The sequence below is a fragment of the Thermobia domestica genome, chromosome 6 (genome assembly GCF_964235325.1).
Source record: "Thermobia domestica chromosome 6, izTheDome1.hap1.1, whole genome shotgun sequence".
NCBI classification, from domain to species: domain Eukaryota; kingdom Metazoa; phylum Arthropoda; class Insecta; order Zygentoma; family Lepismatidae; genus Thermobia; species Thermobia domestica.
The window spans coordinates 88,820,906-88,842,953 of record NC_137459.1 but is presented as its reverse complement, the minus strand read 5'-3'; positions in this window follow the sequence as shown (position 1 = coordinate 88,842,953).

Here is a 22,048-nt window from a genome sequence, read left to right as displayed (position 1 = left end):
TTTTGGAAATGCAACCAAGGCATTAGGCTATATGTTTACTTCTTTTAAAAAGAAAGAAAAAAAAATGCTCTAAATGTTTACGGACAGTTCCGTATGAATAAACAATGTCCCGAAGTTTCTAGAAAAAGGTGAGTATGGAGATCACGAATCACGGAAATATTGGCCATAGTCCTTCTTCAATAACGAAAATAACAGAATACTTTGTCCTACCTTAATAAGTCCTTCCGCTTATATTTCCACACTTCAGAAGAAAACTGCACTGTACTTAACTGACCGTCACAATGCTTCCTAATGTCCCTTCTCAGACCCCGCTGTCCTCTGGATTCAACTCCCGGAGAAGAGGTCCTCGTTTGTCTGAAGCGTCTGGGTCTTCCTGTGGCAAGGCATCTGTCTCGAGTATCGGGGATCGAACCCGTGTCTCCGTCCTTTATCTCCATGTTGTTGAAATGCAACGATGCGTCACTTATCAAATCCATCTGCACTTAAATTTCACTCGCACAGTTTATATATATATCCGCCATACATCGCACTACTTTTCCTGTCTTTGCACTTTATGCGGGAAATCAACGTATATAGAATCACAGACTCACTTCAACATCACCATTTATGTAGCGTTACCGTAAGATGATAAGAATTATGTCTATCTGTCGAAATATTTGTATAAATTATCTTGTAACGACGAAGTTGCTGTGGATAACGCGTGGTTTAAGTAACTGGCTGCTAACGGGTGTTTAGCTAGCCATTTTTCTGAAATTTAAACACTTAAATATATATATATATTTATATATATGTACATATGAGTTGACGTACGCTTATGAATCGCGTGTTGGTGATGTTTTCACGATGAAGTGTCGACTTAGAGTAACCTCTCTTCCGTGTGGGCGTTCTCCCAGCTTTCTTTATTTTTTTAAAAAAAATAGACGCTTCATTCTTCTCTTTGTGAATTTTGAATTTCGGATTCTGATTCGCCGCTTTAAGTTCGTGACACCATTTCCCAAAAATCGGTTGATAATTTGGCTTGGGTTTCTAGCGTCTCTTCTGGGCTAGTACGTGATGTTCAAGAGTTTCATAAGCACTTGCGAAGATTGTAGATAAAAAATGTTGGTTCCTGTGTGTCTGTGACGTGATATTTGCGATATGGAGGTACTTAGGTAGTGCGACAGTATGGCTGGAGTAACAATAGCAAATTCCATTACCGTTTACTGGCGAGGTAGAAAACTGGGTGGTCTATTAGTGCGGTTACCGTCTTATGTTTTTTTTTTTCTGAAAAGCAGAGAAACTTCTTTACCTGGGACAAATGAAAGAGGTTCGCTTGGCTGCTAAATGAAACAAAATAAAATTTTCCTTGACTTTTTAAAATAAATTGAATTTACATATAAAGATGTTTTAATTTGAATATAAGAACAATTAATTAAGTGTGTGAGCGTAATTGTCACAATACCCCCCTCCCAAGATGTAGCAAGTGCTGCAACAGAGTGAAGCACGGCTGCATCTAAGGAGAAGTAACATTTGATAAATATAAAAGTTCAAATTCTGACAAAAAGTACAAGTACATGAAAATCCTAACCCTAATCTATGTTGAAGAAGAAAATTTATAAATTCACCAAAAATCCGAACCCTAATGGTAAAATTTCGTGCAAGCTGAGAGAGATAATCTCAATCTAGATGAGAGGTCTCAGGTATTGAGTTGTTGGTCAGTTCAAGCTGCTGGACACAAGCTTATGAGGCATGTTTTAAATAATATGACCTTATTCTTAATTGTCTCTTGGAGTTCTTCTTTATTTTCTATGCGCGGGATACGACTTCTTCTATTTCTTCCAAAGTTCTGGCTGCCCTAGGTAACAAAACAACAAAACAAGAATATTATATAATCTTCAGCGTCTTGTGTCATCGGGAAAGAGAGCATTGGTTACAGAGGGTGGCATGGAGCTTCAATTCCTCCATGTGCGAGGGCAAAGCCACTGCTCGCACTTTTGCTTTTATTTTTCGGCCATGATTTTTCTTCAGTAACATAACTTGAAAATATAAGGAGAGTAAAATGATTAAGGCAAAGTTCCATGTCGCGAACATCCAATTGTGGGAACTTGCAAACATCTTGGTGGATTTGCCATCTGCTCGCTGCTCGTAGCTCACTATTCTTAGGCTCGGCGCGTTTTCGCAGGTATCATCACCAAGGGGAAGGAGTGCGTTGAGTCTCTGCTCTAAACGCAAAACTCCACTTCAGAGAGCTCAAATCGGGAATCCATCTCTACCGATTGCTCCGTATACAGGCACTTCTTCGTGCATAACAAAAATTACATCTCCTGGGCCGGTTTCAATGCTGGGTTGCGCACATTGGTGAACATCTTTTTCCAATCTTCCTCTGTAATTTTGATTGCCTCACATCCGGCATCTGAAATAAAGTTAAAACAAATGCTGATAAACAAATTCATTTCTGGGTATTATGCTTCCATATAGTACATCCTCTTATTCTTTATGTTTATCTTCTAGGGTTAGCCGCTTGGATAAGAGATGCAGGTACATTCAACTGAGCTATGCCATAAACAAAATTCTCTTATATTTCTTTCATCAGTTTCCTGCTAAGTTTTCTTTCTTCGCGCTACTACTTTATTCTTGACTTATACTTTTCTTGTAGTATCTTCTTGCAATTTTTCTTTACTTCTTGCCTACAATCATTGTATTTCTATGCTTCCATTAGTTTTCATGCCATTGTGTATCTTAGTCTGTTTTCCAGCAAGCTGTCACGTAACCTCGACTCGAACCTGGACCGTTGAAGTCAGTTTTTAGTTTTCCTGCTGCTGCTCTGCCTGCAGGACCAGTGGGTTGGTAGCATTGATGCTGTCTGGGGTACTGCTACCTCTCCCTCGTGACCCACGATTGTTTCCTCTGGTGTGACCTCTTCGCTCTGAGCTGTTCCCTCGATGTGTGGTCACTTGTCGGACTTGTCTCTCTTCATTTCTTGGCCTGTCTCCTCTGTTTCTTTGATTGCAGCGGAAACGGCGCTGCGCGTGACCTCTTGTCGGTGCTCCTGTACTTCTCTCGCTACCGGAACTGTTTTCATCAGTCCGCTGTGATGGCTGGTGAGTGTTGCGCAATCGATTGTCCTCTCTTCGATAAGGATGGTGCCGTTGTCTCCTATTTCCGGAGTCCCTATATACGGTTTCCTCCGTTGACTGCCTACGTACATGCTGTACTCTCCGTTGGCCTGTCGTACCCCTGTTATTCCTTTGGGCATTTCGGTCTCTCTGGAAACTCTCTATCCTGTCCAGCTCTTCGCTGTCCCAGAGGATCATTGACAGTTGTTCCGTGTCCTCCAGCTGAACTCCGATGAGCTGCCTTTGGATACGTAACGGTAACATGTTCTTCACGTTTGAGAGAACTTCCGCTTCTGACATAGAAGGACTTAGTTCCCGGAACGCCTTGACTTGCTCCCAAAAGAATTCACGCAGGGACTTACGTGAATCAGCCCTATAGCGTGTGTTTCTGAGGCGAGTGAGCTTTCGCTGAATAATGGCTTCGCTTTGGAAATTCCTCAGAAAGGCACGACGGAAGTCTTCAAAAGTTCTGAACTGTTGGATGTGATTGTCTATCCACATCTTTGCTGCTCCACGTAGGATACGTGGAATTATGTGGAGAAGTTCTTCCTGCGCTATTCCGTATAACCTGCAGTCATCCAACAACCGCTCAAGGAAGGTTGATGGCAGTCCCACATCCGTATCCGGGTCAAACGATGGCAATTCATCTATTTTAGGAGCTCGAAGAAAACTTCTGCAGCTAGCGTGAGAGTCCACAGATCTTCCACTCTCCTGATTCCCTTGACTGAGGTCTTCTAAAATTGGATTTGAAACCGGAGGTGTCGGAGTCCTTCGAGGTGGTTCCATTCCTGAGAAAGCGGGTTGAGGTATGTTTCTTACTGCTTCCCCAACTCTCCTTTCTACCAACTCGGACATCTTCTCCGTTAGGGATGCTGTCAGTTGGTCCACCGTCTGCTGAATAGCTCCTGCTTTCTCCCGTTCGGCATCTTGGATTTGTCGGAGTTCCTCAATCCTGGTGCTCTGATTAGTCAGGCCCTCTATTAGCTCCTCTTGTCGTACAGTCATAGAATGTTCAATATTCTCCATCCTTGTCTGCAGCTCTATCCTCTGTGCTTGGGTCTGCGTCTCCAAGTCCATCCGCATGCGCTGCATATCTTCTAGGACCTGTCCCTGCCTTTCCTCCATTTGCCTGACCATCCTCTCTTCCATTTGGCCAGCTTGTGCCGTGAGACGTTCTTCTGTCTCCTGCAACTGTCTGTGCTGCCGCTCTCTCTGTTCCTCCAGACTTTGGGAGATGGTGCGCTTGAAGTCTTCCAGCGCTTCCTTGTTTGACTTCTCGTGTTCGTCCATCCTCCTGGCTTGCTCCTGTAGTTTCCTCGAGAGGTCTTCTGCCAAATGGTCTTGTTTTTCCATGAGCTTGTCAAGTTTTCTATCTTGTTCTTCTCTTTTCTTCTCCTGTTCTTCTCTATTCTTCTTCTGTTCTTCTCTAAATTCTTCGTTTTTCTTGTTCTGTTCTTCTATATTCTTCCTCTGTTCTTCTCTAAATTCTTCGTTTTTCTTGTTTTCTTCTTTTTGTTGTCTCATGAACTCATGTAACGCTGATTGTAACGCTGATAGAAGAGATTCCTGAAAATCGCCATTAGTGCTGTTCGGCCTGTGATGCTGTTGAATGTTGTCTCTACTTCCTTGAGTGACATCATTTTCCATAACTGGACTGGTATTCCTCTGGTCACCACATTCAGGACAATTTTGAGCCTCATCCGTGGGATCCAAATCCTGTTCCCATAGGTCACGTCCACACGTGCGACAACGTTGTGCTTCTTCCATTGCAGACATCCTGTTTCTTGGTCGTTGCCTCAAGGTAGATGGCCTCAACTGTGGCATCTGCAAGTAGACTTAAATAACTGGATTGTCAGAATAATTCTTATTAAAATTTGTCTAAAATTAATTCTAATTATCTGACCTATGCTGTCAATCACTCTAAATTTCGTACTCTAAGTTCACCTTAATACGCAAAAATATTACTATTTCATCAATGTAGCATGCCAAGCTACTTTAGCACCACACGTTTTCCACAACAACTTAGTTCATCCTTTTTTTTTTTTTTTTTTTTACTATATTCATATGGATATTTATGTGTATATACAAATAGTGTATTAATTAACAGATACCATGTCTAAAACACAATAATATGTAAGTAATAAAATGCATGTGTAAATAAAAGTATTAAATCTAACCTATTCTAAACATATATCTATATATGAATATATATAATTATATTAATACTAATGTTATTCACTAGAAACAAACTTAGCTAAATTTATGCTTCAATATGCCAAAAATTTGCATGTTCACTTACATTAGTCGCTTACCTGGTGCATTACCTTTTTGTTTTCTTCTTTCCTTCTTTCCTTCTTTTCTTCTTTTTTTTTAACACAAACAAAATATTGTATCTCCTTCCTCTTCCAATCACACAAACCAACAAACAAACGTGAGGTAAGAACTATTATTATTATTATTATTATTATTATTATTTTTTTGCGCATGTGCTGACATGAAATAAAATTGGTTGCGAGGGGGAGTAGAACGCTTAATCGTTCCCTACGGGTAATCTCGAAATAATGATTCTTTGAATACAAAGTTACCTAATTTCATATCACGCTTCCCATTCTTAATTTTAGTATTACGGAATAGACTTGATTACTGTTTTCGTTCGCTGTTCGAAATTTACTATGTATGCTTCTCCAAACTAGATTTCCTACTTTTTTTTTTTTTTTTTTTTTTTTTTTAAGCTTACTACGCTTTTCGGTCCTGAAATAAAATTAACTACGCATGTTGGTCCTTCAAATGAGATTAACTACGCATTCGGGTTCCTGTTCGGGAAGCCATTTCTTGTAACATTGTACTACTGTACTTTGGTCCTAGTTCGGTTGCGCCATTTCTTGTTACACTGGGGTTCCGGTATTGGAAGCCAAGTTTTGTAATGATAATGTTATTGTCTCGGGCGCTAAGTTTTGCAACGATTGAAAATAACTAATAATTAAAGGAAAATTTCTGCTCGGGCTGCCAAATAGAATTACTGCGTGATATTACGAATAAGCAGATCTTACGTATTTGGGCGACGAAGAATATGAAACGTATTGTTTTCGGAATTCGATTCCTTATCTCTAATTTGCATATTTAATCTGAACTAGAATGAATAATTAAGGCACTCACGGATGAGCCTAATATGCATCAGAGAAATGAATACCTGACCTTGTACTTGAAAAGTGAATGGTATTGATGAGCGACAACTCATCTGCCTATTACACAAATAAAAAAAATGAATGAGAGTTTGGAGAATTGAAGTTGACTCCACGGGGCTCGAACTTCAGTTCTCCAAGGTAAAGATACAGTTTTGCTAAGATGGTTTGGAATTAAAAAAATTGATATATATATAACGAAAGATGACCTAATGTCTAATCGATCCTGTTTTCCCCATAACGGTGTCTCCAAGGCGCTAGGAAAACAGGTGCGTAGTTAATGGTTAAGTGATTTAAACATGCGGAGCAAAAATCTCACAAGCTGCAAAGCTGAAAGAAAGATTTTTCGCTAATGGCTTGTTCAGTTGGCTACACTGACTATCACTCTGTCACCGAAGTGTGTGGAGATAGCAAAAATAGTTAAAAAGCAACAAACAAGGAAAGTTTAATTTAAAGTTTTTAAAAAAAAATGAGTTAATTTAGATAAAAATTTCTGATGGTCAATGTAACCGTGCTTCAACTTTTTCAGTTCTTCTAGGTATGCTAATACCGGTTAAAGAAATAGGCATATCTTTGAAATGATAACCACATAAATGCTTTGGTTCTAACGTCAAATAGACTTTTAATAAATTTAACGAGAAATAAGGTGATATCTACAAAAATCAACAAGAAAGTTAATTTGGATTTACAAAAAAAAATGAATTAATTGACTTTACTGCAAATGAATCAGACTTTTGACTGTTTTGACCAAATAATATGATTTCTCTTAACACATTCTTCACTGTACGACGTAATATTCAAATTATTCAATCTTGACTGTAAAATTTAGCAACAATCTATTTCTACTCAACTAAACTAACAATATTCGATTCTTTATAATTACTATGACGTAGTTATACAAACAAAAATTTCTATTAAATTGAATATTAATTAGCAAAATGATTTATTGTTTTCCCCCTAGACATAAACGACTATTAAGTAATTCGCCCACAGTTATTACCTCTTTTTTTTATTAATAAAAGAAATGGAAATAAGTTTAAGAATCGGATTGCGGAATGAAAGAATTAATGATTTTGGTTGCTTGCAAGACTTACTGGAGAAATAGTTTAGAAGCGATAGTATGCTTTTGAGAAAATTTAGTGCACTGTTTCTAATGAACTCTAATGAATTTTCAATATTAAAAGATTTGCATAAACAAAACATAGCTTTGTACACATACTATATCAGTTGGTAAATAATACAATTCACAATAAAAATCGTTACACAACACTAACTACACAAATATTTCATATTCAAGTACACTACACAGAAATATATATATATATATATAGTACTACCATTATTATAGTTTGGCCAATTGATCAAAATAATTATATTGTCGACGCTTGCTGATTTTCTCACTGATTCCTTATTTTGCGAATACACGTTTCTCCATAGCTATGGACCCTATCTGCGTTCGTTGCTCAGATAGGTACCTCCGAAGGGATTTACTCGAGTATCTTAAATTTGTTTACCTTATTTACGAGACTCTAACGATATTACGGGATAAGAATGTTTACACTTATTTGTCTGAAACTTACTCAACATAGCACGTCTTTGTAAGCTTTATATTGATTGTTTCTTTTAAGAATGAGTATAATAAAAAATTGACAAGTTACAATAAAATCATATTAAGCCTGTTTACCGCTCTGACACATATTTCCCTAACACAACCTATACAAATGTTAAAATTTGAAAAACTAGACTTTGACGCTAAATCATAGTTTACTCAAAACAGAAATTACATTACATTCACACATCTTAAACGCGATTTATGTTTAAAAGAGAAATAATCCATACTTGATATAAATAAATACTGGATTGCATATAAATGATTATAATGACGGCTTCAAGGATCTAAATATTGACACATTACGATTACAAATAAATGCATGATTGAAGATCAAATCAATGTATACAAATTTCACTAGTAAAATAATCAAAAATTTTATGGTACTTATTCAAGAATGAAATTAACAGTTCCTATATCAGTGAATTAATTTTGGAAATGCAACCAAGGCATTAGGCTATATGTTTACTTCTTTTAAAAAGAAAGAAAAAAAAATGCTCTAAATGTTTACGGACAGTTCCGTATGAATAAACAATGTCCCGAAGTTTCTAGAAAAAGGTGAGTATGGAGATCACGAATCACGGAAATATTGGCCATAGTCCTTCTTCAATAACGAAAATAACAGAATACTTTGTCCTACCTTAATAAGTCCTTCCGCTTATATTTCCACACTTCAGAAGAAAACTGCACTGTACTTAACTGACCGTCACAATGCTTCCTAATGTCCCTTCTCAGACCCCGCTGTCCTCTGGATTCAACTCCCGGAGAAGAGGTCCTCGTTTGTCTGAAGCGTCTGGGTCTTCCTGTGGCAAGGCATCTGTCTCGAGTATCGGGGATCGAACCCGTGTCTCCGTCCTTTATCTCCATGTTGTTGAAATGCAACGATGCGTCACTTATCAAATCCATCTGCACTTAAATTTCACTCGCACAGTTTATATATATATCCGCCATACATCGCACTACTTTTCCTGTCTTTGCACTTTATGCGGGAAATCAACGTATATAGAATCACAGACTCACTTCAACATCACCATTTATGTAGCGTTACCGTAAGATGATAAGAATTATGTCTATCTGTCGAAATATTTGTATAAATTATCTTGTAACGACGAAGTTGCTGTGGATAACGCGTGGTTTAAGTAACTGGCTGCTAACGGGTGTTTAGCTAGCCATTTTTCTGAAATTTAAACACTTAAATATATATATATATTTATATATATGTACATATGAGTTGACGTACGCTTATGAATCGCGTGTTGGTGATGTTTTCACGATGAAGTGTCGACTTAGAGTAACCTCTCTTCCGTGTGGGCGTTCTCCCAGCTTTCTTTATTTTTTTTAAAAAAAATAGACGCTTCATTCTTCTCTTTGTGAATTTTGAATTTCGGATTCTGATTCGCCGCTTTAAGTTCGTGACACCATTTCCCAAAAATCGGTTGATAATTTGGCTTGGGTTTCTAGCGTCTCTTCTGGGCTAGTACGTGATGTTCAAGAGTTTCATAAGCACTTGCGAAGATTGTAGATAAAAAATGTTGGTTCCTGTGTGTCTGTGACGTGATATTTGCGATATGGAGGTACTTAGGTAGTGCGACAGTATGGCTGGAGTAACAATAGCAAATTCCATTACCGTTTACTGGCGAGGTAGAAAACTGGGTGGTCTATTAGTGCGGTTACCGTCTTATGTTTTTTTTTTTCTGAAAAGCAGAGAAACTTCTTTACCTGGGACAAATGAAAGAGGTTCGCTTGGCTGCTAAATGAAACAAAATAAAATTTTCCTTGACTTTTTAAAATAAATTGAATTTACATATAAAGATGTTTTAATTTGAATATAAGAACAATTAATTAAGTGTGTGAGCGTAATTGTCACAACTGTTTACCTAAGTGGCCCTGAAAACTATGTACTCACACTAATATCAATCATTTTTCATCATTTTTATATACCTCCCCCCAATTTGCGGGGATAAATTTGGATTTAAACGGCATCAATAGTGTCACTGTTCGCTTCAACGGCTCCGAAAACTATGGATTCTGCACTGATATCGACTATTTTCAATATATATCCTCTTCCCCCTCCCCTAAGTTGCTTGCCTGAATGTTTATTTAAACAGCATTGGAAGGTGTTACTATTCATCTTAGCAACCCCGAAAACTGTGGATCTGACATTAATATCGGTCCTTTTTTGATCATTTTATATATATATCCCCCGTCCCCTTCACCCAAGTTGCAGTGCAGAATTTGAATTTAAACTTCATCGGAAATGTCACTGTTCATCTCAGCAACCTCGAAAACTTTAGGTTCGACACTAAAATCAGTAATTTTGAATATATATCCGCATTTTCTTCCTCCAAGTTGCACCTTCAAAGTGAAATATTAAAAACCATCTATGTTGGCCCTAACCATCTAAAACCATCCATAAAAGCCCGAACCTCATCTATGTTGAACTTATTATCGATATCGGTCTGATAGTTCAAAAGTTTTTAAGTTACAAATATAGTCACTTTCATTTTCATATATATATAGATAATTTGTCGCACTATAAAACAGGTATTTGTTTACATACAAAATTTTCTACATAAAGTTTATATTAAAGTCTGTATTTGAATATTAAATAATAGTAACTATATGTCTTAGTGCATGAGTATCAGTGAAATTTGCCTATTGCTCTTTCTTTTATGAAGTAATTTGGTTAAATTTAACAAAATTTCACCAGATCAAAGAGCACGAGCTCAGTTTCATTCAAAAGTCCTATTTGTTGCAACAGAAACGCTTCATGGTAGTAGATGTGTATGCAACTGTAAAAGTTATGTAAATAATGCACAACCACGAATAAACGAGCATAAAGCACATAAAAGAAGTGAGTGTAAACTATTAATTTTCAAGAATAATTACAACAGTTTTCTTTTCGAATGTTTCTTTTTTTAAGTATTCACAATATTGAAATTTCTTAACTGAAATTTTTCACGCGTTTGAAAAGAAAAAATAAACTGTTCCATTATTAGTAAAACTAACCTAATACAAAGTGTTTTTGTTATTTTCAGAATTTTTCCGGAAAGAAACCGGAAAAGACGGTTTTTTAACAGCAGGTTCAAAATTTCCGGTAATTTTACAACACTAATCACGACAGATATAATTTGGGACCCGATTCTTCAGAACTTACGCCCACTTAGTGCAGCTAACAAATGTCGGAGTTTGAACATAATACAACGCACCTGGTATGTTAACACTTATACACTTTCAGAAGTGTGGTATGCCGCTCAGATATTTCCGCTGCCTGAATCTTATGCCAAAAAAATTGATTCTTTGATAGGTTGATTTTTGTGGAATGGTTTTTATTTTCAACTACCACGACCCATTACCCATATTTTCAACGAGGACTGCAAGTTATTAATGTGCGCCAGAAATGTAAAGCTCTTTATATGCGTACTGGATTGAAGTTATTCCTTGATTCTGACTCCCACAAGTCACAATGGACAGCGTGCTGGACTTTTTCATTAACCGACAATAATCCGCCGACAATACATTCGATTATTTCCTCATTGATCTAAATATATAAAGGAACTCGTCTCCGCATGGACGTATTTCCCACAGTCACCTGCAACTTTCAACATGCCCACTAAAATCTTATATGCTGAATTACTTCACAGTGTTGTATGTCATTCTGTGCCTCGTATTTGTATGAAGTTTCCTACATATGACTGCTCTGTGATCTGGCGTAATGTGCACACGAAAATATTATCTTCGAACATTCGTAGTGGTTGGATGAGCTTCATTCATGATTTACATCCTACTAATGAACGACTTCACACTATCCATCATGCTGATTCTCCTAATTGTGTGTACTGTGGTTGCCTGGATACGCCTTTGCATCGTGTATCGGAACTCTTAGCATCTGGACCTCCTTATGTGGTTTACTTGCGGTGATCGGTCCTAAACCGGCTCACTATTTTGATCGCCGTATGCTTGCTTTTCCGGATTATGTGTGGCATCCCTATACTAAATTTAATGCAGTTAATTGGTTTATCGGGCACACTATCTATTATACTCTGTCTTGTCAGCCGAAGTGTACAGTGGAGGAATATTGTTTGTATTTAAAATATGTTCGTAATCAGACTTTTCTTCAGTCCACTATACTGCCCGGTCTGTATTTGCTGATTTACTCACAGTGATCTTGTAAGGTTTCATAATATCCTTGTCCGATGTTATGTAATATCAGTATCTGTAATGTAATGTAATATATTAGGTAATTTAGTTCAATAAATGTATTTAAAAAAGTGGTAGAGCGTTCACCTCTGGCGCATGAGGTCGCGGGTTCAAACTCTGCTCCCTCCAAGTGAACTCTGTGGTGGACAACACGATGTGCTTGGGTTCTCCCGTTTCTTCCCACTTTCTTCATTACACCATTTCTTTCATTTCTCATAATCTCCGCCTGCTTTAGCCTAGCGGCATAATCGTGAGACGTAAAACTCAAAAATTTCATTTATTTTTTTTTCACGTTCATCAAAATCCTCTGTAGGAAAGGTTTTACCTATAGGGGGGCATTCCTTAAATATTTACTGGCTTCAAGTTCCATACTTGACTATTAATTAATTAAGAAACTGCAATTGCTATTCAGTATATGTCAATATTTGAGGAACATTTACATAGAGGAAAATATTTGATATTGAACGGTGGATATTAGTACGATTTGGTACGTTGAACACTATTATTATTATTATTATTATTATTATTATTATTATTATTATTATTATTATTATTATTGGAAATAAAATGAGGCTGCACTGGCTTAGTTGTAGAGCGTTCACCTCTAGTGCATGGGGTTCCTTGTTCGATCCCAACTGGCACCAAGTGTGCTTTGTTTTGAACAAACACCGTGTGCGTGGGTTTCCTCTGTTCTCTCTCCTTTCCTCTCATTTTCTCCATTCCACCATTTCATTCATTTATCATTATCACCGTTTCCTTTACCCCACCAGGCATAAACGTGGGACGTAAAACAAAGATTTTATTTCATTTTTTAAAAAGATAGAATGAATATAAATGCATAACTTATAAGTCATTGACAATTTACCTTTGTATTAGATATTCTCTCTCATTTTCTTTTTTAGTTTCTTGTTCAGTAAGAAAATAACTTATCTGAACATAACCAATGTCAGACAATGGGTTAAACACACTTTTCGTCAATATAACGAAATTAAAATAATAATAATAATAATAATAATAATAATAATAATAATAATAATAATAATAATAATAATAATTGAAAAATTGAGAGAGTTGGAAATAGAAACAAATATGGGTTGGAAACAGAAATAGAGAAAATTGCACTTTATCTATCGTGAATGAAGAAATATGATCTATCACGTGCTTTCAACATCTCTCGTATTGAAATAATAATAAATAAATAAATAAACGAGACACTTGATCTTATTAGTGTTGTAAAACAAATATAATTAATGTTTTGAAACTGAGCCTGCCTGAACACAATGGGAAATAATTTACCTTCAATTTTATATGGCCGGAAAAGGCACTAACATTTTTTGCAGCCAAAAGCAGTGAAAGGGTATCCGTGTGCTAAATACTAATATAATTAATCAATTGGGGGTATCTTTCACTGGACCCCTCACTCCTCTTCAAACAACCGAGGGCCTATACAACACTAATGGACGTAAGTTTTAATGAACAATGAGTAGCCGTGTGTTAACACAACCAAATGCACTTTTAATTCGAAAGTAATCGGTGTTTCCAACAAAGTTGTCAGATATCGTAAACCATTATTTAATTACTCTGTTGTCTATTGTGATGAACGAAGCAAGGGAACATGAACTGTGTTTCAAATTCGAGTAAATGAGAAGAACATGTTCACTCAATCTATTAGTAATGACCAAACGTTTCAAATGTTTGGATGTTATAAAAATATTAGTGATATACATATATGTAATTGATGTGTGTTTTTCTGTTTCAGTAGCCCCATTGTCTGTCCCATCTGTTTCACTCTTCCTTTCTCTCTTTCTCTCCCAATGATTGTGTATTATTCTATAATTTTCTGCTAATAATATTACTTAGTTTTATAAACCATAATTAATTCAATTATTTCTGATGATATTACTGATATTTTTTAATAATATATCTTAGATGTAAGTCCTTTTCAGATCAGATTAGCTCCTATTCTGTATCTGTTTAGTCTTGGATTAGGCCTATAACTAATTGTATAGTCTGTATGTCGTTCACTAAGAAAAGCTGGTGAGTTGTCGTTAAATAAACTTTCATAACTTGTGGGACAAAGGAAGTTGTTAACTGGGTGAGTGTACCAACATGACCTGTTGTATATTGTACGTATGTAATGGTGTTCAAGACAGTGTATTCTTCTGTCATGTAGTGTCATTGGAGAGTCACCGGTTACTCTAATAATTAACGGCTGGAAGATATATATTGGAAATCAAGGAATAGTTAAAAATCATTACATGTAGTAAACCATACTCTAACATCTTAACGTATATATCCTGCAATGCAACGTAATCCTAAGTATAACAGGAAAATGTATCAGTCTTTTCGTCACTCTAATTCATAATAGGAACCGATCTTGGTAATAGGTGCCACTACCTGCACTATGTGCATACCCAATATCAATAGATATCGCTAGCATGCAGGCAACTCTCCGGCTTAAAAATGTTGTGACGATTTACTTGTAACTTAAAAGCTTATCTTTCAATTTAATTATTTCAAAATTAGCATACGCGTAACTGCATGCTGGTTGGCGGGGCTACCATATATATTAGGAAAGCAAACCAAATCCTCTAGGTCTCTCTCTCTTTATATATATAGGGAAGACTGGGGAATTCACGAACACTTAAGCTTTGATTATAAATAATTCTTTTGTTTTTAGAGATAAAATTAAGATTTCTTGTGTATAGAAAGCTTACTAAATTGCAGAGGAAAGTTAAAAGTAGCGCTTTTCAACAAATCAGTGAAATGTTTTAAAAATGTACCTATGTTCAGGATTGCCCCAGTTGTCGGGATAATCCTGAACATACTGTTTACTTTAAACTTTCCTTTACGAAAGAAGCGAAATGCATTAAAATAAATTAAAATTAAACCGTAATTTAGTATTTAAATGTTTAATAAGAATTATAATTATAAACATAACTCAAGTTAATGAAAAACACGACAAGATCTCATCATCTTTGAAACTATTACAAATGAAAGCTTATTAGGTAATAGGTTAAACAAAACGTACTCTTATGAAATACATTCAGAAATAATGGTGTATTAAGTAAAATACTCATTAAAACGAAAACATAATTTGGAATTGTAGAAATCACAGATATACGCAATAATGTTTCGCTTCTATGGACAATATTCTTTATTAGTTCAATGTTCAAATGCGGTTAATAGGCTGAACAAAATTGGCTAACTGCTAATGGACGCTAATAGGTTAAATAAATTTATAAAACACTGTATGAATCACACACAAAACAGAATTGCAGCCTATTATGAAGAATTAGATATCTAAAATAGGGTTACCGACTATAGAATAACGAAGTAGGCTACTAATGGTCTAAAATAATAAATAGAGCAAACTATTCTACTTAATAAAGCTAATAACGCTTATTACTTATTTTTCAATAATAATAATAATAATAATAATAATAATAATAATAATAATAATAATAATAATAATAATAATAATAATAATAATAATAATAATAATAATAATAATAATAGAGCTTCTTCGTGGCTAAGTGGTTAGTGTACGCGCCTTAGGCGCGGGAGATCCGGGTTCGATTCCCGGCGGGAGCTCAAGTGGTTCGGAGTCCACGTTAATCAGTAGGTCCACGTCTCATATAGCCTCGCTGCTGAAACGGACGTTAAACTCAAAATCAACTCAACTAATAATAATAATAGAAACATTTAAAGGTTTTTGATAATTTATTTCACACCATGGGGCAATCCCAAACACTCCGGGGTAATGGTAAACATTCTGTCTGTCATTTCCCCCAGAATTCACCATTTTATTCTTAAAGGTAAAACTAATTGTTGACTGCATAGAGGCTAGTAAAATTTCAAAGAACTAATGCTCAAATATCCTTATCTGTAACAATATAGATAAGAGCCAACTTACCTTGGCCAGATTGTTGAATCAACATTACAAATGAATAATAAAAAAGTATTCTTCCTGGAATCCACTTAACTGACTGTCACCAAATTTATGCTACACTTTTCCATGTCTCTCAGCTAGCATGCAGCTAAATAGTATATGTTCTAACAAGCTTCCTTGGGCGTAAACTTGGGTGTTCGGCATTACCCCAGTGTTCGCGAATACCCCGGTTTCCCCTATATATAGAAAGAGAGAGAAACCTAGAGGATTTGGTTTGCTTTCCTAATTCTGGCAATGCCTCTGGAAGTGAAAGAACGTATATAATGTACTTTACGAATGTAGAAGAAGTATGTTATTAGAGAAAAGACCACACAACAAAGGGACATTCGACAAACCCTCACTTTCGTCAAACTTAATCTTCAACTTATCTCAAAAATGCAAGCACTTGGTTGGATCATCAGACTTTAGTTTTTTTGCCAGTTACAATTTGCACTTCCTGAGAATACTTTTCACTATGGACTCAGTTATCTTTAGTTCTCAACTGGTGCTTCGTACTGATTTCTTAAGGCCACAAATAAAGATTTGATACACTTTCTCAAAAATCTTATTTGGTAGAACTGGGCCTTCCTACATAACATTTATATTGATAGAAGATGCATTATAGATTTTAGTAAGGGAAAATATTTACATCCCTTAACTTCTACAGCCAGTACTGGAATTAAGAAGATAAATTGAAGCTGCCATCCAAAACATCACTGCTGTAGGTTTGACAAGTATTTAAATATTGACTGGACATCTGCAGGGCACATGGGGTGCCCATTAGACATTTTTGAATTCATTAAAAACTTAACAAACATAAAAGTACGAACCTTACTATTTTACATGGTATGAAGTTCATTTTTCTCCCTTCAATGTTGGTGAACATATAATTAAAAATCGACCAAGAATTTGTGGACACCCAACATACGTATACATGTAAAGTTTTTCCCTTACCAGTTTTCGAAACGAAAGTAGCTTTAATGACAAACGTTGTGTCAGTTGCATACTGTTTGTCTATTCCAAAGCAGATGAATCGTAGCGGTTCTTGCATATTGCTTTGAGTTTAGACGAAAAAAAAAAGAGAATTATTGAATGGGATTGACACTGTTCCAAGAAACATCAAACAAGTAAAAATAAAATGCTAACTACAACAGTAACATTTTTTTTTTTATCCTACACCTTTGCTATCAAATAAAATTATAAGTTACTTGATTGTGTTGGTCTAAAACACGAATCAAGCGTCCATCTAATAGTAAAACAGTGTTTTCAATTTGGATAATTTGATTCATGGCTCATCAAGCGATTATATCTTGACACGCATGTTTTACACTAATATTTTCTTGTACTGCGAGAAACTGTACTGTGTTTATATGCATATTCTTTATTATCTCTTTAACAAGGGGGAGGAGAATATATATATATATAAGAATACAGTTTCCACACGGTTTGATGTAGGAGAAATGTCAAGCAGAATGCCACTAGTTCTGTATAGAACTAATTCTCTCCATGTGGCATGACTTTAACTTCTACCTGAAACGTGGTCTTCTTTCATTCACGTTAATGCACCGTAATGGGTGGACTCCACGTATTCCATCACTCGAACGTCTTGTCAGTCTGGGCACCCTAGCGAGGTCTGTCATATATCTGCTCGAATACTTTTGATCATCAAGCAATTATAGCCGCCAGCAGTTGTTCTTACCGTATCTTGATGGTAGAGGTTTTTCCATCGCTGGTCAATGAACAACAAGAAGAAAACAACTCCCTATTATTCAAACACTGTGTGAAGGAAATGAGAAAGAAAAATCGAAGAACTAAGATAGGTAAACTTAAAGAAAATCGGAAATTTAATAAATGAAAGAGTAGATAGCTGAATAGGGTGTATAAAAAGCGAAAACGACGGATTAAAAAAAAAAATACTTGCATTAATGTACACTAAAAACTAAATGGAAATTCCATGTACTACATCGGTTAGGCATGCTGAAAAGAACAGGGTCAAAAAGGAATATTCTGTGTTAGTAAACAGACAAATAACAGCTTTTTGTACGGTGCTCTTAGACAAGCAGGTAACTGACAGCTCGACCAACAGCTGCGGACCTGTCAAGGAACTTGGAAGATCTTCAGGTTGCCCCAAGATTAGCAGGTGGTCTGACATGTTCTCCTCCAGGGAAAAGAAGAGTTGAAACATTTTCGTATATCGTTGAAATTTAGTTAATACTAAACCACATATTCGTCCTATATGCCTGCCTCTATTTTATCCTAATGCATCACAACTGAGGAGAAGCTGAGGTGTTTCATTTCCACTCATCCTCACAGTGAGATCGAGGTTTTGGGAATTTATTGATTTGTATTTACATCCTTTGTCAGAAATGAGACTACAGAGGACAAGACGTACAGTTTAAAGTGATATATGAACCACTGCAGTGACATCGGTGTTGTTCTACAAGGAATTGAACCCGGGAACTCGTGCACCAAAAGCACAAGCTCTAACCTTATACTAGGGCAGTGGGATGAGGTTTTAGATGTGTTGTGATTAGGAATTAGATTTCTGGGCTTTCAGCAACAATGGCCATGTTAGTCGTCACGTATGAGGGATGACATCGCTCGGCGATCACACTGTCCAAAGAAAGGAAAGGAAGGAAGCGACCTGGGACCTCAATGTTAGGTACCATCCCAGCAAACCCAGCCTCATTCACAATGGCTGACCTCCAAGTGTCTCCATCGGGAATCGAACCCGGGACCGTTCGCATCAAGTACTAGAGCGTTAACAACTACGCTACGCGAGACCACAAGCTCTGTGATATTGAGGTTTCACCGAATATTTTGATGCTGATATTGAGCAGAAATACTGTAAAATAGAAGCAGAGGGAATTGACCAGATCATATATGATCAAACTTCAACGAAGTTAAAGATGGGTTGCCACGTTAGAAGAACTTGTAGCTGTCATTAAAAAAAAAAAATCTTGAAACCCTACCATATTTCACCTACACATAATCTTGAAAGGGTCATAAAACATTTTTTTTTTTCATCTTGCAAGGAGTCGAACAGTGTCCAACTTTCTGGGATGTCTTGCTTGCTACCTGCTATCGCCCTCCCGCTGACAAAAAGGAAAAAACAGTTTCGCCGCTTCCTAAATAACGGATTCTTTTGGACAGAGAGGGGGAGTGCGCCAAAATACACGTTTTTAATGAGGAGTTTAATTGTTTGTCCACTAGACTGCAGTGCTGCATGCGTGGTGATACCTTTCTTGCTTACAAGAAGTTGTAAAATCTAAACAGTAGATAGAAAGATCGGGTAGCAAGGTCTTTTTTTTTATGACAGTTACAAGATTCATGTAAAGTGGAAACGTGGTCTTAGGGAAATTACGCGCCTCTGCTTCAGAATGAAACTTTCTCTATTACTGGCTCAGCATTCCGCTCAAAGGCAAGTTAAAGATACGGTATCTCATGCAAAATAGTATTGTCTACAGCGCTCTTGTTCCACATTTCGATTATCTTTTATATATTTGAAGATATTACATAATTACTGTAGAATTAGTGGTATTTTAATTTTGCAGTGATTGGGCCTCTGAACACTGAATTCTTTCTTCCTCTTTGTTTACTTCCGTCTTTCACTTCTTTTCCATTGTGTCTCTTATTGCATCTATAATAGGCAAATTTCTTCTCTGGGTGTTTTACCAAATTTCTTTTCAATTATCTCCAATGCTATTAGTTCATTTCCTACTATTCAAAATGCTTCCTCATTACTCATTGATTTTTCGTTTCAACCAGTTAGTTTCTCTATTCTTTCCTATTACTCGTATATTTATTTAGTTTATTTATTTATTTGTGCATGTCTAATGACCACATTTTTTGAGTAATATACTACGTAATACTTCAAATGAAAAAAAAAAAGTCGCGTCTTTTTCTAAACATTTTATTCAGAGATCTGAATATATATAATTTCCTTCTCCTTAAAGGTTATTTTTCCATAAAATAAATAAAACTTAATAACTCTTGAACCTCCAGACCGATCTCGATCAAACTTTCAACATAGATAAGGTTCGGGCCTGGGATGTTTTATTCATTTCATTTTTACAGTCCAACGAAGAGAAGGGGGAGGGGAAGATATACGTTAAAAAAGTAAAAATAAAAGTGACTGTCTTTGTGACTTCATCACGCTTAAACCACTCAACCGATCTTTTTTTTAAAAAAATCAACATACATGAGGTGTTTTTATCATATCACTAACTGTAAAACTTAGGGGAGGGGGAGGGGAGGGGACAAATATTTAAAAGTAAATAAAACTTAATAACTCTTGAACCACCGGACCTATCTAGATCAAATTTTCAACATAGATTAAGTTCGAACATGAGCTGACTTTTGTCATATCACTTTGACGATGTAACTTAATGGAGGGGAAAGACATTTACAAATGATGGAAAATGACCGGTATTAGTGTCGAATCTATAGTTTTTGATCTCGCTGAGATGAACAGTGACACTTCTGATGCCATTTAAAACCAAATTGAGTCCCGAAAAAAATGTGGGAGGGGAGGGATATATATATATATATATATATATATATATATATATATATATATATATATATATATATATATATATATATATATATATATATAATCAAAATTACCAATATCAGTGTCGAATTCATACTTTTCGGGGTGGCTGAGATGAACAATGACACTTCCGATGCCGTGGCCCTCAGCATGGGGAGGAGAGAGGACAGATAAAAATAATCGAAAATGACCAATATCAAGGAGCGCTTTACTAATACTAAAAAGTGACTGACTAACGAAACATTTTACTGTTTTTTTTTTTTTTTTTTTTTTCTTAATTTAACCCAGCGAAGCGGGTAATTGATGCTAGTATAAGAATAAACTATTCATTCATTAATTGGATCGGTAGAGCAATTCTCATACAATCAACTTACAATTAGTGATATATCTTGAAAAGAAAGACATAGCGAGTAACCATTAAGCACTGTCCTAGGTTTATATATTTTACAGTAGTGTTATTATTGTAATAGCATTCTTAGTGGAGGTATCGGTTCTCTTAATAATCAGCCTATAGAAAATACATCTTAGAAACCGTGGTGTGGTATATCATCAGTACACACGGTATTCCACCATTGTAACGTTGGTATCCCATAGTTTAGTGGTATCACTATTTCGTAATCACATTAAACGAAATAGTGATAACAACAATCACGAAGTTTATTTATTTATTTAAGTATTTATCCTACATTGTAAAGCAAGAGTTGCCTTCATGTCACGACTGGATTCAGTGTTTTTGTCATATAATACGCAAGCGCATATTTCGTCCCACTTTTCCCCATTAATGTAAATCAAATATGTATTTCACAGAGCCTTTTTTTTTCGTTCTTGCTCCATGTTTTCACGTTTTTCTGCTTTATTATCAAACCGAAACGCAGTCCAAACAAGCTGTTCTAATTTGAACTTCTTTCTTTAGCTCAAAATCGATGTCTAATGAATAATTTCTCTGAGTGTTTATTTACGCAACGAAACAATAGATTCGTGAATGAAAAGCACAGAATCCAATGTTTAGAGAGAGAAGAGAACATTAGAAATATTGATTGGTAAACTCTCTAACTTGAATACTAATTAATGTTCCAGTGAAGCCACATGATCAAAATTGTGATGTTCTAACGTATTTTCGCTCTGACTGACAAAACCTATAAACTATAATCGGAAATGCTCTCTTTCACTTACTTGTTTCAGCAAGGAAAATAAATTCGAGTATCTACACAATAAAAAAAATGGCAGCGTTGATTCAAAACAATTTTAAAACAGGCCAATGGTTCCAGCGTGACTACTGCTTTTGCCTGTTATCTCAACACCAAGAGCGCGGTGTTGTGATTAACACAGGTTTGGTGTTATGATTTGACACAGAGACGGTATTGGAGCGGTGTTACAGAACTAGGTGAAAGAACGAAGGAACGGGGAAATAGAAACCGTGTAAAAGTGATCTTTCTATATATATTCCATGTGTTGTAACACACTAGTTAGCATGGT